The following is a 15,114-nucleotide window of genomic DNA, read 5'->3' as shown; positions in this document are numbered from 1 at the left end:
GGCCTGTAGTTCCCTGGCCTGTACTTGCTACCCACTTAAACAATTGAGCAATATTAGCCACTCTCCAGTCTTCTGGAAGTTTACCCGAGGCTAACGACAAAGCAAATGTTTATTTATTGAAATACAGCACAAAATAGGCCTTTCTGGCTCTTAACCACCTGATTTAACCCTGGCCTAATATTGGAGCAATTTACAATGACCAATCAACCTAGTAACTGGTACATCTTTGGACTGTGGGAGGAAACTGGAGCACCTGGAGGAATCCACTGGGCACACATACTGTATAGACTCATTACAGATGACAGCAGAATTGAACTCTGAACTCCGACATTCTGACCTATAATAGCAGGACGTTAACCGCTACACTGCTGTAACGCCCAAATATCTCTCCGAGGGCCTCTGCAATCTCTTCTCTGGCCTCCCAAGAGGTTCAGAGGTACACTTAGTCACACCCTGATGATTTGCCCGTCTTAATGCATCTCAGGGCTGCAAGCACCTTCTTTCTCATAATTTGCCAACAATCCAAGTCCTCACTGCCTATTACTATCATTTCCTTTGGCATTCATGATACTTTCCTTAGTAATCACCGAGGAGAAGTAGACATTAAAATTTCAGCCATCTCCTGCAGCTCCACACATAGGCAGCCCAGATGGTCTTTAAAAGGACCCAGGCACCCTTTTACTCTTAATGTAACTGAAGAACCCTGCCTGCCAAATGCATCCAGTGCCCTCTTCATGCCCTCCTGATTTCCCTCTTATGCCTGGTCTTTTTTAAGATTCCTACTGCCTCTCCCCTTCACTAACTTGAAGCTTTATCCTGCATTCATCAGGCATTTTGTTTGGTGTTTTGTATGTACTGAAAATGTCTTAAAAAATAATAATAGGCAATTTTAATGCTCTGATTTTCCCTTGCTCAAAGCATCTGAGAACATTTGTATGTTTGGGGCCTCAAAATCAGTCCTTCAGTTAAATTCCAATTCATGGACTACCATTCGACTTTCACTATCAGACTAACAAACCATTTATAACAGGAATTCCACCGACCCCTCAGTAAATGGCAGGGGTCCATGGCATCAAAAAGGATGGAGCCCCTGATTTATAATATCCTTAGAGCAACAATGTTACCCTATACTTCAAGAATGGTAGCAATACTTCAGCCTAGTAATTAGTGGTTATCAGTTACTAATCTGTAGCTACTAGGTTGCTGAAACACAGCTATGGCTATCTGAAAAAGAGCATCTGAAGATCAAGACCTTAGACGCAGCACAAAACCTACATCGAGCTAAGCAGCTGTGATCCCCGTCCCTCCTAAATACTTCCTGATCATTTTCAATTACTAGTTGCTGTAAGTCTTATTTTCCATAGTATGCTGGAAAATATATTCTATATACCATTTCATCAGAGCCTTATATAATTTGACCTGTACTGTTTCTTTGATAACAGATTTCAGTATTTTCCTTGCAACTGATGTTTGGTTAAATTGTCTATAATTCCCTACTTTCTTCAACAGTGGTGTGACATTTACCACATTCTGAATGCTGCTCACTGGCACTGTAATTTCATTGTGCTAACTGGTACATTACTGTGCCACCCCATGTATAATTTAACCTTCTAGACCAGCCTACCATTCGGGATCTTGTCTACAAAAGCAAGGACTTTGACATCATCATCCACCTGGCCCATATCAATCCCTTTGGTCAAATCCTGAAAAAAATTAATATTTGTGAACCATGTTAACCACAGTTAAGCTGTGCTGACAATCCTAAATCTGTTCTTTTGAATTGACTTTATTTCTTACATCCTTCACATACATGAGGAGTAAAAATCTCTTTACGTTACGTCTCCATCTAAATGTGCAATGTTCAATTGTAGTAATTTATGATAAACAGAACAGTCAATGTAATATAGAATACACTCAAATCAGCTTGAGTTCATCAGTCTGATGGCCTGGTGGAAGAAGCTGTCCCGGAGCCTGTTGGTCCTGGATTTTATGTTGCGGTACCGCTTCCCGGATGGCAGCAGCTGGAACAGTTTGTGGTTGGGATGACTTGGGTCCTGTACAAGTAAATATTATTCCTCAGATTCACTTCCAGATACTTTCTCACTACCCAGCTTTTAGTTCCCTGGATTCTCTCTGTAGCTCTTCCTAGTAATGATATGAATAGTTAACAGTTTCCTTCTGCACTGAGGCTAACTGATCCAAACATTTCAAGCATGGTTTCTCCTTAAATTAATTTTAGTTGCCAAAATATCAAAAGAGTTGCAAGGCAGGAACTAAAACGTTTGCTTATGTTACATAGGTTTGTGATGCAGACCTGCGTGTGTGCCAAGTGATTACATTAAGAGCTATCACTACAACACATTGTGCTCAAACCAGATTTGCTTGCGGTAACAGGAGAAGCTGGGATTGTGTTCTCTTTCCATTGTTTAAATCCTTAGGAACTCAAAACAAAAGCCTAAAGTATATTTTCACACGTCTTCTCTCTAAAAGTATGAACAGTAATATGAACAATGTACTGCTAAGAAGCTAGTTATTGCTTAATATTCAGTTGAAGATAAAATTATCATCTAAGTACATATTTGTCATATACAACCCTGATCTTTATTTTCTTGCAGCATACTCAGTAAATCTATAGAATAATAACCATAACAGAGTCAATGAAAGACCACACCAACTTGGGTATTCAACCAATGTGCAAAAGACTACAAATTGTGCAAATACAAAAAAAATGGTAATAACAAATAAGCAATAAATATCGAGAACATGAGATGAAGAATCTTTGAAAGGGAGTCCATAGGTTGTGGGAACATTTCAATGAAGGGGCAAGTTGAGTGAAGTTATTCCCCTTAGTTCATGAGTCTGATGGCTGAGGGGTGGTAACTGTTCTTGAACCTAGTGGTGTGAGTCCTGAGGCTCCTGGACCTTTGTCCTGGTGGCAGCAGTGAGAAGAGAGCATGGCCTGGGTGGTGAAGGTGGGGTCCCTGATGATATATGCTGCTTTTCTGCAACAACGTTTCATGTAGATGTGCTCAATGGTGGGAAAGGATTTGCTCACGATGGACTGGGCTGTATCCACTACTTTTTGTAAGATTTGCCATTCAAGAGCATTGGTGTTTCCATACTAGACTTTGATGCAACCAGTCAATATTCCTCATGCTAAATCGCTCCAAGCTCCTAAGGAAGTAGAGCCACTGCCGTGCTTTCTTCATAATTGCACTAGGACAGGGCCTTCAGAATAATAACTGAGGAATTTAAAGTTGCTGGCCCTCTCCACCTCTAATCCTCCAATGAGGACTGCCTCTTGGACCTCTGGTTTCCCCCACCTGAAGTCAATCATCAGCTCCTTAGTCTTGCTGGCATTGAGTGAGAGGTTGTTGTCATGGCAGCACTCAGCCAGATTTTCAATCTCCGTCCTTTCTGCTGATTCGTCACCACTTCCATCAGCCTACAACAATGGCGTCATCAGCAAACTTGAAAATGGCACTGGAGTACTGCTTGGCTACATAGTCCTAGGTGTAAACTGAGTAGTGCTTTACACTTATGACTGAATATTGCTAATGCCATAAAGAGTAAAAAAAATCTGTTGTCGGCTTTAGCTATTTTAAAGTATTCAGTTCTAATTAATGTTGATAGTGCACTATTTTGTTGAAGGGCAATTCAAACTGCATGTAGAGTACATTTCAGTTCATCCAGCACCAATTAAGATACCCACATTTTAATCTCTGGGAAAGTAATGCTAAACAGTGTCCATAGAACCTTTGATTACCATGGAACAAATGAAAGTGGTTGAAGTGTAAAGTCAGAAGAGAAAATGCTGGAAATGCTCAAGTAAAGCAGCAACTGTGAGGTGAGAAATGGAAGTAACATTTCAAATCAGTGGCCTTTATCTTAGTCTACATTATTGCACTCTCACTTTGAATAATCTCCCCATGTTATCATTTAATCTCTTGCTATCCAACATATCACAGATGAGCTTGTCTGCTCTCTTCATTCTCCCTTTTGTGCCGCCAATTTATAATCTTGACTCAGTCTAAATGAAAGGGCAACTTTTTAAATGTTAACAAATGTCTGGGCGGCATGGTAGCGTAGCAGTTAGCGTAATGTCTTACTGCATTCACGGCCTGGGTTCATCTCCTACCGCTCGTCTGTAAGGAGCCTGTACGTTTTCCCCATGACCTGGTTGTCTCCTTCAGGTGCTGTGGTTTCCTCCCACATTCCAAAGATGTACTGGTTCGTAAATTAAGTAGCGTCATGGGTATAATTGGGGGGCGCGGGCTCATTGGGCTGGAAGAGCCTGTTACTGTGCTGTATCTCTAAACACTTTCTCTCAGCACATACTGTATGCTATTGGACTTCCTGAGTGCTGCCATTGACATTATTGTGAACTGTGATGTGTCCGCTTACAACGTAATCACATCAGGTGTTGAGTGAATAGATCATATCTTGTCATGGTGTAATTTCCGATCACAATCATAGTGAGATGATGAGCCTCAGAGTTGCCCTGCCCTGCAATAGTCACACTCGGGGCAAAATTAAATCTCAATTACATACTTTACAAGTTAGATCCCAAGCTTCCTCCAAAAGAACATGTGATACATGATGCAACTTGTCCGCACAGAAACTGTGCAGCACTCTGCCAGTTTAGGGGCGGAGCCAATAAATCACGAGCACACATAAATCAATGCAAATGAGGTAGATTTATTTCTCAATATTTTATACAAATACTCAGATTTTTATCAGTCTAATCCTATAAGCATTGTCAATTTGACCCTGCCGAACTTTTCATCGTTTCTTCTTTATACCAAAACTCAGATTTTAGTCAAACTAATCTAATAAGCACTGTCAACTCAATTGATGTCAAATGGAGAATGTGTGGAGCAGGTTAAGACCTACAAATATCTGGGAGTACAGTTAGACGAGAAGCTAGACTGGACTGCCAACACAGATGCCTTGTGCAGGAAGGCACAGAGTCAACTGTACTTCCTGAGAAGGTTAGCGTCATTCAATGTCTGTAGTGAGATGCTGAAGATGTTCTATAGGTCAGTTGTGGAGAGCGCCCTCTTCTTTGTGGTGGCGTGTTGGGGAGGAAGCATTAAGAAGAGGGACGCCTCACATCTTAATAAGCTGGTAAGGAAGGCGGGCTCTGTCGTGGGCAAAGTACTGGAGAGTTTAACATCGGTAGCTGAGCGAAGGGCGATGAGTAGGCTACGGTCAATTATGGATAACTCTGAACATCCTCTACATAGCACCATCCAGAGACAGAGAAGCAGTTTCAGCGACAGGTTACTATCGATGCAATGCTCCTCAGACAGGATGAAGAGGTCAATACTCCCCAATGCCATTAGGCTTTACAATTCAACCGCCAGGACTTAAGAACTTTTTAAAAGCTATTATTAATGCTTTTTGAGATAGTGATTTAGATGCATATCATATTTTTTTACTGAGTTAAGTATTGTATGTAATTAGTTTTGCTACAACAAGTGTATGGGACATTGGAAAAAAAAGTTGAATTTCCCCATGGGGATGAATAAAGTATCTATCTATCTATCTATCTATCTAAATGCATTTAAATTCTAATTTAATTTTTGCCTAGCTCAAATCTACCCTGTCCCCCTTGTGCTGGTTATGTTACATTAAGGAATTTATTTTGTGCTGCCTGTGTAAAGAATCATAGAGTTCACTTACAAACGAGAAAATCTGCTGATGCCGGAAATCCAAGCAACACCCACAAAATGCTGGAGGAACTCAGCAGGTCAGAAAGCATCTACGGAAAAGAGTACAGTCGACATTTCGGGCCGAGACCCTTCATCAGTACTCTTTTTCCATAGATACCTGGCCTGCTGAGTTCCCTCAGCATTTTGTGAGTGTTGCATAAAGTTCACTTGTATGAAGACCATGTAACATCAGGCACAACTATGAATTCGTAAACTAATCCTGACTCTGTAACAGGAGATCCCCAATGACCGTGGTTATTCAGAGGTGCCAAGAGCAACGTGTGACTTCAGTGAAAGAGGCTAGACAGTTAAGTCATGAAACAATTAGATTATTAGAAATAGCCAATAAAAATCTTAGCTAACACATTAGAAAAACAATTAAAATAATCATTCTCATATTCACTGGGAGTTATGACAATTTGTTCTTACACAAGTTCTGAAGCTTTTTCTGTTTATTTAGGGACGATTAAAGCAGATTTATTCCCTCCATATCTCTCTTACAGTTCTACAGACTGAATTCTCATCGCATGTCTCCACATTTAGGAAATGTTGCAGCTTGCTGTGCAATTAAATGTCTTTGTGTTAACCAAAAATTATTTTAAACAACTATTGTGCCAAAGCAAATACTCTGCTTATCAACATAATTTATCATGGGATAAAGTAAATAAGATAACCACAAAGGTCAGGGCTTAGCTATTTGTAATCAATATCAATGTTGTTGCTAGCAACCCAAAAGAAATATATGCAAGTTATCTAAGAAAGCAAACTTTGAGGAGGATACAAGGGACTGCAGGGGATCCAGATATATTCCCTCGGTAGACATGCGGCAGGCAGTGTAAGATGATGAGAGGCATTGAACCTGTGAATAGTCAGAGGCTTTTTCTCAGGGCTGAAATGGCTAACACAAGGGGGCATAGTTTTAAACAAAAAGTACACTACAGATGCTGTGGTCAAATCAAGACGTACAAAAAAGCTGGATGAGCTCAGCAGGTCGGGCAGCATCCGTTGAAAGAAGCAGTCAACGTTTCGGGTCGAGACCCTTCGCCAGGACTCACAAAGTCCTGACTCATGAGTCCTGACGAAGGGTCTCAACCCGAAACGTTGACTGCTTCTTTCAACGGATGCTACCCGACCGGCATAGTTTTAAGGTGCTTGGAAGTTCGTACAAGAGGGATGCCAGAGGTATTTTCACACAGAGAGTGGAGGGTGCGTGGAATGCACTGCCAGCAACAGTGGTAGAGGCGGATACCATAGAAAAATAGAAGGAGCTTAGAAAAATAGAGGGCTATACGGTAGGGTACTTCTAGGCAGTTTCTAGAGTAGGTTACACGGTCAGCACCACATTGTGAGCCAAAGGGCCTCTAATGTGCTGTAGATTTTTATGATTCTATGATTAAGTTTCTATGATTTATCAGATTTTGCAGAAAAATTCATAAAGAATAAAAAACTGAGAGATCAGCAAATATTTTTTGCAGGAACTTATACGCATGATTTTCAGGATTTTAAACACTCAACTAAAGTCAGCGCAATGACTTCCTCTGACTCGTTCATTCAAACCTTTGGTCATCACTTCTGACAAACTACATGCCTGGGAGGAGAGCGCAGTGTCTTTATCTTGTGTAGTGTAAGACATCAGAGTGGATCGGAAATACAGATTGTAAGCAAAGGGACGCCTCTGTATGTCTTAAGTGCTTACGTTCTTTGCAGAGAACAATGAACAGGTCAGTAAAATGGATAACAGGAGCGCTAAGGGAATCAGAAAAGCAATTTGGATCAACACCGCAGGCCCGGACTCGGTCTGCTGACCCTCTAACGACAAGAACAAGAACATCCGAACGAAGGCAGAAAAAATATCGTAAGACGAAACAGAACTTAAAGGGGCCCGTTGGTTCCCTGAGGTCATTCGCGGACGAGATTTGGTTGAAAATGGTACTACCTAGGGATCTCTGTGGGGATTGGCTTTTTAGCAGATTCTTTGATCTCAAAAAGATTCAGAATTGGCAAAATGAAACAAAAGCTGGGGGCTGAGATCCTCATTGGGATTTAGAGTATATGATGTGTTCTTTCGACGATTGGGAAGAGGTGGCTAGACGACACCAGCCTCCAAAGGTTAAACCCAAAAACGAGGAAGAACAAATTACCCAAACGGCCGAAGTGCCCCATCAGGACCCTCTTCTCGATTTTGGGTTGCTTTGGCAACATTGGGGGTTCACTTCGTCCACGGGTTAAACCCATCCAGCAGGGTATCTGATTAAAATCCTGCTACTTGCAGTGCAGTTGCCCGAACAAATCGCTGTCATTAAGTGCGAAGCTCACTCTCATGCCTCTGACCCCATACCTAAAGGAAATGCGGCTGTTAGAAAAGCTGCTAGTGCGTATACAGGTACAATGCATCCCTGCAACCCCTACCTCAAATCTGAGAGATTTAATTTCCGCCCAAGATGACACCACAGAAAGGGAGAAGGGAGCATGGAAGGTAAAGCAGAGTTTTAGGGACTCTGAGGGGGTGTGGAGGCATCCAGATAATCGTTGTGTGTCCCAGGAATCTCCTACGTGCCCTTGTTCGACTAGTACATGGTTTGTACCTGGGTTACAGTTGTGCAAAGCTGTGAGATTTGCCGGTGAGAGTCACCTGCTAGACCATTTGCCACCCACAGAGGCACCATTTGCTAAATTACGGATAGACTTTGCGCACACGCTTGCCGGTGGGGGTTATAAATACCTGTCAATAATAGTGGACATGTTCTCCAAATGAGTGGAGGTGTTTCCCACTAGAAAAATTGATAGTAAAACTGTGGTTAAGACATTAATGAAGGAAATTATTCCCAGATTTGGGGTTCCATACACATTTATGGAGGGGACACATTTTACAGGTAAAGTAATTAAGGAATTGGGTCAGACATTAGGATTTACTTGGAAATATCACCTTCTGTATCAGCCACAGTCCTCAGGACTAGTAGAAAGAATGAATGGAGTATGAAAAGATACATTGGTGAAGGTATGTCGAGAAACTGGATTGGAATGGCCAACGGCTCTTCCTATGGCATTATACACTCTCAATCAGGTGAGCTGGACAACTAAACTGACTCCCTTGGAGGTGTTAATGGGACGGTCAATGTTGGCAGGGTCTTGGCCCCCTTTGACTAGTGCACAAACATTCCTGGTCTGGACTGGTGAGAAAACCACAGAACCTGTTAAAACCCTAGGCTAAGCAGTAAGAGCAAACCAAGGAGAGAGGTAGCTGCTACGTTATCTCAGCCAGGGGAATAAAACACTCAGCCCTTTAAACCCAGAGACACTTAAGATTCTCTTTCTCCTGGGTGGAAGGAACCCTATCAGATGATCCTGGTGACAAGGATAGTTGTGAATGTCCAGGGAAAGTCAGAGTGGATACACAGAACCAAGTGCAAGTTATCTTCTCCTGAAGAAGAGGAATTGGAAAACTGAATTGGGAAGAAATTGCTTCTGTTGTGTGAACTAATGGGGTTTATTATGCTAGGGAGAACTTACAAGAACTACTTGGGCTTAGCTCGTGATTGTGCCACACGGAGTTGTTGGGTGTGTATGGGAATTCCTATGCATGGAGCAAGAGGTGTACCCTTATGGCCAATTCCCTTCAGTGAGAAGCAGCGAGAATACTTCAATAAAATAACCAACAGGTTTAAAAGCTATTACTGGCCAGACAAAGGGAAGGAATGGATAGAGGAGGGAGTAGGTATAATCAACAGAAGAAGAAGGCTACGTGGCTGTCAATGGGATCAGTATTCTTTAAGGGATGTTGCTTTGAGGGATGATATATGCCTAACCATAATTTAGCAAATCATAATGTGCCTAGATTGCAAGTAGCTACTCAAACAGCTGAAAAGTACTGGTGCTGGGAAAACAAGACGGGTCAGTTAATGGGAAGGAGTAGGAGGAGAGAAAAGACTGATTTATCATGGGGTAGCCACAGCACTTCTGAAATGTCCCCACGATTATTAAATGGCACATACTGGATATCTGGGGATCCAAATTATCCCTGGTTACCTCTTAACTGGACCAGGTGTCGTTAGCCCGGATTTGTAGTACTGGCGGTACGTCTCTCTCACGACTCATACCCCCTTGCCCGTGCGCAAAGGAAGAGGGCAGTTACGGATAGAGCAGCATCCTGGACGATTATGTTTCCAATGTGCGGGGTGGGCAGGGCAGCTCAAGAATTGACGCAGATGGCTTCAGCCCTCAAACTTAGCTATTGACACTACCCTGGCTCTGGAGGGTATGCAATTACCGATAAAAGAATTGAAATAGTAGCTACCAGAACTGTGGCTTTGCAGAATGGTATGGCCCTAGATTTTGTTAGCTGAGACAGGAGGCACTTGTGCCATCACAGGACAGGAATGTTTGTGAACCCTGTAGAATTTTCTCTAGTTCTGTGTAAATATGATCTAAAATACATGAAGATTTGGTCACAAGTCCTAAAACTAGATAAGGTGAACCCAATTAAATAAATACACAAAAAACTTGTTCATTTATTTATTGAGAAAAATGATCCAATATTACATGTATTTGTTGGAATAAGTATGTGAACCTTTGTTTTTAGTAACTGGTGTGACCCCCTTGTACATCAATAACTTCAATCAAATGTTTCCGGTAACCATTGATCAGTCCTGCACATTGGCTTGGAGGAATTTTAGGTCATTCCTCCTTACAAAGCTGCTTCATCTCTTGCTTCCTTGCATGAACTGCTTGCTTCAGGTCCTTCCACAACATATCTATAGGATTAAGGTCAGGACTTTGATTCAGCCATTCCAAAACACAAATTTTCTTCTTTTTGAACCATTCCATTGTTGATTTACTCTTCTCTTTTGGATCATTGTCTTGTTGCATTATCCAACTTTTATTAAGCTTCAGGCACCCTGCTACCCTGACATTCTGCTGTAAAATGTCTTGATACATGTTTCAATTCATTGTTCCCTCAATGATTGCAAGCTGTCCAGGCCCTGATGCAGCAAAACAGCCCCAAACCATGATGTTACCTCCACCGTGCTTCACAGTTGGGATGAGGTTTTGGTGTTGGTGTGCAGTGCCCTTTTTCCTCTAAACATAGTTGTGTGTATTTCTGCCAAAAAGTTCAACTTTTGTTTCAACTGTCCACAGAACATATTCCCCAGAAGTATTGTTAAACATCCAGGTAGTATTTTGCAAACTTGAGAAGTGCAGGAATGTTTTTTTGGAGAGCAGTTGTTTCTTTTGTGGTGTCCAGCTATGAACACCATTCTTGTTCAGTGCTTTTCTTGTAGTAGACACATGGGACACATGAACAGAGATACTAGCAAGTTCTAGAGATTTCTGCAGGTCTTTTGCTGTTATCATTGGTTTCTTTTTCACATCCTTCAGCTTTGCATCTTGTGCTCTCGGTGTGATCTTTGCAGGATGCCCACCTAGAGAGAGTAGCGACAGTACTGAGTTTCCTCCATTTGCAGACAATTTCTCTTGCTGTGGACTTATGAGCACGTGGGCCTTTAGTAGTGCTTTTGTAGCCTTTTCCAGCTTCATGCATCTCTACAATTCTTCTTCTACGGTCCTTTGAAGGTTGTTTTGATCGAGGCAGGGTACACATAAACTTAGCTTGCTTGAGAAGAGCAGGCTCTGTCAGTAACTTGACTTTGTCTTTTTTTAAAAATAGGGCAGGGGTTCCTCTACAACCCACACCTCTAATCTCATCTCATTGAATGGAACACCCAACTCCAAATAGCTTTTGTAGAAGGCATTACCCCAGAGCTTCACATACTTTTCAACAAATACATGTAATATTGGATCATTTTTCTCAATAAATAAATGAACAAGTATAATGTTTTGTGTTTATTTAATTTGGTTCTCTTTCTCTAGTTTTAGGACTTGTGTGAAGATCTGATCACATTTTAGGTCATATTTATGCAGAAAGAAAATTCTACAGGGTTCACAAACTTTCTTGCATCACTGTATATTCCTAATGAGTCAAAGAACGTAACTAATCTGACAGACCCCATTACAGAGAAACTGGAAAAGATAATGGTAGGAGAAGAATTTCATGATTATAATTCCCCAGGGTCTTGTTGGTCACTAGGGAATATTTTTGGAGGATGGTGGAGAACTATCACACATTATGGGCTGATATTGGTGTTAATTGTAATACTGGTACTGGTAATCCAATTTACTTACACCTTAGTCCCAAGGTTGCAACCCAGACCCATGGGGATGTTTCCTAAAATGAAACCAGAATTACTTGATCCTGAGTATTATGAAGACACTCACTTAAGCATGTGGCCTCTGCCCCAGCTTATGGAGCCCCATATCCGGAAGAGAGGAGGTGTGGGGTTGATCTGCTGATCAAAAAGAAAGGGATTGTGGAGGAAAGGGGTTAAGTTTGGGGACTGGGGTTGGCAGAATCATGGGGAGACCATGATTTAAAACAAAACAGAATAGGTCTTATCTTCCTTGTACTAATTAACAATAGATCATGTCATCAATGAGGAACTGATTGTATATGTGCTAAAGTGTAAATTGCAGAAACAGTGTCCTAGTAGACTCACCAGCAGACCTAGTGTGATCAGATTACAGTATAAGTTTGAATTGTAACTTGTGTTCCATTGTGTGGAACAGCTCCCCGTGAATTCACAAAATAAAGGCAGCAACCAGCTTTGAGGTCTTTCCCTACTTTGTGTTTGATCAGTACTAAACTCTCTAACAAACTGGAAGGTCCAACTGCTGCTGAGTCAGTAACCTGGCAAAAACTACATTATGACGACAAGATAACACTCCCAAGCAACTCCGTAAAAAGGTTATTGAAAAGCACAAGTCAGGAGATGGACACAGGAAAATTTCCGTGTCACTGAATAGACTTCAGAGTACACTTAAGTAAATCATCAGGAAATGGAAAGAATATGGCTCAGAAGGAAATCTACCCAGAGCAGGCCATTCTCAAAAGCTGAGTGACTTTACAAGAAGGGGTCCAGTGAGGGAGGCCGCTAGGAAACCTACGGCAACTCTGGAGGAGTTACAAGCTTCAGTGGCTGAGATGGGAGAGACTGTGCATACAACAACTGTTGCCCAGGTGCTTCACCAGTTGCAGCTTTATGGGAGAGTGGCAAAGAGAAAGCCACTGTTGGTGGGGGGAGAAAATTCTTGAGTTCTCATCTAGAGATTGCCAGAAAGCATGTGAGAGACTGAATTCAACTGGAAGAAGGGTCTATGGTCTCATGAAAGCAAAATTGATCTTTTTGGCCATCAGACCAAATGCTATGTTTGGCGTAAGCCAAACACTGCACATCATCAAAAACACACCATCCCAACCGTGAAGCATGGTGGTGGCTGCATCCTGCTGTGGGGATGCTTCACTGCAGCAGGCCCTGGAAGGCTTGTGAAGGTAGAGCGTAAAATAAATCCCGCAAAATACAGGGAGGAAAACCTGATGCAGTGTGCAAGAGAACTGTGACTTGGGAGAAGATTTGTTTTCCAGTAAGACAATGACACCAAGCATAAAGCCAAAGCTATACAGGAATGGCTTAACTCACAATCCCCATGCACTCTGGCAGAGCTTGAGAAATCTTGTAATGAAGAATGGAGGAAAATTTGCAGATGTGCAAAGCTGATAGAGACCTATCCACACAGACTCTAGGCTGTAATTGCTACCAAAGGTGCATCTACTAAATACTGACTTGAAGGTGGTAAAAACATGTGCAATAAATTAATTACGAATATAAAACACAAAGTAATTTGGATCACTTGGTAGAGATCTGTTTTCACTTTAACACACGAGTCTTTTTCTGTTGATCAGTGTCAAAAATAAAGCCAAATTAAATCCACTAATTGTAAAACAATAAAGCTTGGAAACTTCCAAGGGGTTGAATTTTTTTTTTTTGGGCACTGTACCTCCTTCCTGGTTGTAGCAATGAGAAGAGGGCATGACCAAGGTGATGGGGATCCTTAACGACGGATGCCACCTTTTTGAGGCATCGCTCCTTGAAGATGTCCTGGATACTACAGTGTCTAGTGCCCATGATGGAGCTGATTTAAGTTACTTGGTTGGCCAAAAACATAGTCAAAGAGGGAGGTGCAGTAGATGTGCTACGTATGGACTTCCAAATCATATCCACGTGGAGATTGTCAATGTCAATTCCTGTGGATGATAACTGTCCATTGCCGCATACGTAGAAAATTTGCCAAGTAAAATCAAAAAGTGAGACCCCTCATCCTTCTTGACAAAGGTCTCTGGCGTGAAACATTGAAAGTCCTCCTCCTCCTACAGTCGCTGCTTGACATGCTGAATAGTTCTAGCATCTTCTGATTCATTTTAGATTTGCTTTGAGTTCCAAAAGGAAAGAGGATGTCATATTGCGTGATTGTCTGGACTAGAGTTGCCAAGAGTTAGTCACTGCTTTTCTTTATGTGTGTTAATGACTTAGACTTCCTTGGCTGCACAACAGTTTCCAAAATTGCAAAACTATTTCAGTACACTCCTGACAGGTAAAGCTAATCTTATCTGCATCAATTCAACTGCTGGTATGCTGAAATCAAACTCTGTCCAAAGTTCTGCTGATCAAGTTTTGAATGCTATGGAGGAGCTGGACTTCTCATTTCCTTTCAGATTTTCCTCATAACCCTGACCTCTGACTAAATCATGCAGCAACATTATGATGTCCTGTATGCACCATGCCACCAGGATTCAGTGCTGAGGACCATGAAGTGACCTGGATCCTATTGACAGAAGAAATCTGGCCTTGTCTTTTCCAAAAGGACAAAGCTCTCATATTAATATCAAATGCACCTGGTACTGATGAATTATGGAATAACAAATAACAACTTGCGTTTACATAGCAGCTTTAACGGAACAAAGTGTCCTCAGGTGTTTTACAAACTTTGTTGAAGTGATTGATACATTTTAATGACTTCCTTTTAGTTAAAAACAAAATAATAACAAAAATAAAAAAATTCATCAAGAATTTGCCAAGAGGCAAAAGGTATGACCGCCATTATTGGAATGTTTAAAACCAGGATGTGTGTGATCCCAGAAAGGAGGGGGATAAGGCTGTGGAGAGAGGTGAACATGGGGATAAGGGCTTTAAAATCCAGGGGCCATTCTCAGTCTAATGCATGGATGAGACTTGGAGAGAGTTTACTATGCGCAGCGGAATATTGACTGGATGATGAGATGCACTGGAATTCAGAAGGAGGTTTCTCGCAGCATTTGACCTGACGGCAGCCTGGAGTCAGACAACATCACTAAGGTGGAATAGGCCCTCTTCTTGAAGGAGTCGAAAAATGGAAGGAATCTATATTGGGATGACCAGAACTGTGTACAATATTCCAGATGTGACCTAATTTGTCTTATTTTGCATATTGGTTGTTTGTCAGCCTTTGCGTGTGGTTTTTCATTGATTCT

This window comes from Hemitrygon akajei, chromosome 9 (assembly GCF_048418815.1).
Source record: "Hemitrygon akajei chromosome 9, sHemAka1.3, whole genome shotgun sequence".
Classification (NCBI taxonomy): Eukaryota; Metazoa; Chordata; class Chondrichthyes; order Myliobatiformes; family Dasyatidae; genus Hemitrygon; species Hemitrygon akajei.
Note: the sequence above shows the minus strand (reverse complement) of the source record.